The sequence below is a fragment of the Pristis pectinata genome, chromosome 4 (genome assembly GCF_009764475.1).
Source record: "Pristis pectinata isolate sPriPec2 chromosome 4, sPriPec2.1.pri, whole genome shotgun sequence".
NCBI classification, from domain to species: domain Eukaryota; kingdom Metazoa; phylum Chordata; class Chondrichthyes; order Rhinopristiformes; family Pristidae; genus Pristis; species Pristis pectinata.
In genome coordinates, this window is record NC_067408.1 from 571846 (window position 1) to 575774 (window position 3929).

Consider the following 3929-nt stretch of genomic DNA (forward strand, 5'->3'; position numbering starts at 1 on the left):
CAATACATCACTCTTGTACAGGTCACCCCTAACCCAGAAGAGATCCCAATGATCAAAGAACCTGAATCCTTGCCCCCTGCACCAGCTCCTCAGCCACACATTCATCTGAGCTATCTTTCTATTTGTATCCTCACGAGCATGTGGCATTGGGAGTAATCCAGAGAATACTACCAGTGAGGTCCTGCTTCTTATGTTCTCTCCTAACTCCCTATATTCACTGTGCAGGGCTTTGTCCCTCTTTCTACCTATGTCATTGATACCAACATGCACCACAACACCTGGCTGCTCACCCTTCCCGTTGAGCATGTTTAGCTCTGACACATTTAAAGTGTGACTTTAGATGATGCCGGAGAGGTAGATGTAACTGGTCTTTATTCAGCACAAGCTGACATGCAGGAGAGATCTGGTGGAAAAATCCCCCCAACCTCAAATACATAGAACATAGAACATAGAAAACCTACAATTCAGGCCCTTCGGCCCACAAAGATGTGCTGAACATGTCCCTACCTTAGAGACCCATAGCCCTCTATTTTCCTCAGCTCCATGTACCTATCCAAAAGTCTCTTAAAAGGCCCTATCCTATCTGCCTCCACCACCGTTGCCGGCAGCCCATTCCATGCACTCACCACTCTCTCAGTAAAAAAACTTACCCCTGACATCTCCTCTATACCTAGTCCCCAGCACCTTAAACCTGTGTCCTCTTGTGGCCACCATTTCACCCCTGGGGAAAAGCCTCTGACTATCTACCCTATCAATACCTCTCATCATCTTATATACCTCTATCGGGTCCCCCCTCATCCTCTGTCGCTCCAAGGAGAAAAGGCCGAGTTCCCTCAACCTGCTTTCATAAGGCATGCTCCGCATTCCAGGCAGCATCCTTGTAAATCTCCTCTGCACCGTCTCTATGGCTTCCACATCCTTTCTGTAGTGAGGCGACCAGAACTGAGCACAATACTCTAAGTGGGGTCTGACCAGGGACCTATATAGCTGCAACAATACCTCTCGGCTCCTAAATTCAATTCCCCGATTGATGAAGGACAATACACCATATGCCTTCTTAACCACAGAGTCAACCTGTGCGGCTGCTTTGAGCGTCCTTTGGACTCAGACCCCAAGATCCCTCTGATCCTCCACACTGCCAAGAGTCTTACCATTAAGACTATATTCTGCCATCATATTCGACCTACCAAAATGAACCACTTCACACTTATCTGGGTTGAATTCCATCTGCCACTTCTCAGCCCAGTTTTGCATCCTATCTATGTCCCGCTGTAACCTCTGACAGCACTCCACACTATCCACAACACGTCCAACCTTTGTGTCATCCGCAAACTTACTAACCCACCCCTCCACTTCCTCATCCAGTTCATTGATAAAAATCACAAAGAGTAAGGTATTGGTATTGGTTTATTATTGTCACTTGTACCAAGGTACAGTGAAAAGTTTGTCTTACAAACCGATCATACAGGTCAATTCATTACACAGTGCAGTTATGTTGAGTTAGTACAGACTGCATTGAGGCAGTACAGGTAAAAACAATAACAGTACAGAGTAAAGTGTCACAGCTACAGAGAAAGTGCAGTGCAATAAAGTGCAAGGTCACAACGAGGTAGATCGTGAGGTCATAGTCCATCTCATTGTATAAGGGAACCGTTCAATAGTCTTATCACAGTGGGGTAGAAGCTATCTGTGAGCCTGGTGGGACGTGCCCTCAGGCTCCTGTATCTTCTACCCAATGGAAGAGGAGAGAAGAGAGAATGACCCAGGTGGGTGGGGTCTTTGATTATGCTGGCTGCTTCACCAAGACAGCGAGAGGTAAAGACAGGTAAGGGTCTCAGTACAGTACCAAGGGTCACCACTGGTCACCAACCTCCATGCAGAATACGACCCTTCAACAACCACTCTTGAGGCGGTGAGGTGGGGGGGGGCAGTGGTTTACTTAAAGTGGGAGAATTCGATGCTCATGCCATGAACCTACTGGAGAGCCAGGCTGGAGCTGAACTGGGAGGCCTGGAAATGGATGGACCCAGAAGCCACGTGGAACAAGGTGGTGGCATAGACACAATGCATATTTACTTCAATTTTTTTGGATGTGAACAGACATTTGCAGAGAATTATGCATTTACAATGGGAGCACATCTTAAGTGAGAAGACCAGCAAACGCTTTTATTGAGACAAAATAGTTCACATCAATATTCTGAAAGCCTTTGAGGATAAACCCCAGATATTTAAAATCTCCTTCTTTTACCACAGCTGGTTCTCCAGACACAAAAACATCTCCAGAACACAAGAAGGTAGGAGCAGGAGTAGGTCACTCAGACCCTCAAGACCCTCATGGCTGATATATACTAGCCTCAACTCCTCTTCTGTGCCAGTTCCCCAAACCCCTTTATTCCTCAATCTTTCCAATATTTATCCACTTATTTGTCTCCCCCACCAATGAAAACATTGCAACATGCACCCTGTCAACCCCCTCAGGATCTGATTAGTTGGAATAAGGTCACCCCCCATTCTTCTAAACTCCAAGGAATACAGATCCAAAGTATTTATCTCTATTGGTGGGAGAAACCTCTCATCCCAGGAATTGGTGGTGAATCTCCTTTGGACCGCCTCCAATGTTGCTATATCTTTGTTTTGGTAAAGGCACTGTGCTCAGGATTCCAGGTGTGGCCTCACCAACACCCTGTACAACTGAAACAAAACCTCCCTGTTTTTAAACCTTTTGTAATGAAGGCCAAAATGCTGTCTGCCTTCTTAGCTACTTGTTCGACCTGTCTGTTAACTTTTTGTGATTCATGTACTCAAATATCTAGATCCTCTTGACTTCAGTCACATGCAGTCTCTCTCCATTTAGATAATCTGCCTTTTGATTTCTCTTACCGAAGTGCGTGACCTCACACATCCCCACATTAAACTCCATTTGCCAGTCTTTTACCCACTCACTCAATCTATCTGTGCCCCGCTGCAGAATCACTGTACCCTTATTGGTATTGGTTTATCATTGTCACTTGTACTGAGGTACAGTGAAAAACTTGTCTTGCATACCCATCGTACAGGTCAATTCATTACACAGTGCAGTTACATTGAGTTAGTACAGAGTGCATTGATGTAGTACAGGTAAAAACAATAACAGTACAGAGTAAAGTGTCACAGCTACAGAGAAAGTGCAGTGCAGGTAGACAACACAACAAGGTAGATTGTGAGGTCAGAGTCCATCTCATCGTATAAGGGAACCATTCAGTAGTCTTATCACAGTGAGATAGATGTTGTCCTTGAGCCTGGTGGTATGTGCCCTCAGACTCCTGTATCTTCTACCTGATGGAAGAGGAGAGAAGAGAGAATGACCCGAGTGGGTGGGGTCTTTGATTATGCTGGCTGCTTCACCAAGGCAGCGAGAGGTCCAAGGAGGGGAGGCTGGTTTCCGTGACGTGCTGGGCTGTGTCCACAACTCTCTGCAGTTTCTTGCGGTCCTGGGCAGAGCAGTTGCCGTACCAAGCCGTGATACATCCAGATAGGATGCTTCTTATGGTGCATTGATAAAAGTTGATGAGTGTCAAAGGGGACATACTGAATTCCTTTACCCGTCTGTGGAAGTAGAGGCGCTGGTGAGCTTTCTTGGCCGTGGCACCTACGTGGTTCGACCAGGACAGGCTATTGGTGATGTTCACTCCCAGGAACTTGAAGCTGTCAACCCTCTCGACCTCAGCACCATTGATGTAGACAGGAGCATGTACACCATCCCCTTTCCTGAAGTCAATGACCAGCTCTTTAGTTTTGTTGACATTGAGGGAAAGGTTGTTGTCATGACACCATTCCACTAAGCTCTCTATCTCCTTCCTGTACCCCAACTCGTTGTTTAAGATACGGCCTACAACGGTGGTATCATCTGCAAACTTGTAGATAGAGATAGTAGAATCTGGCCACACAGT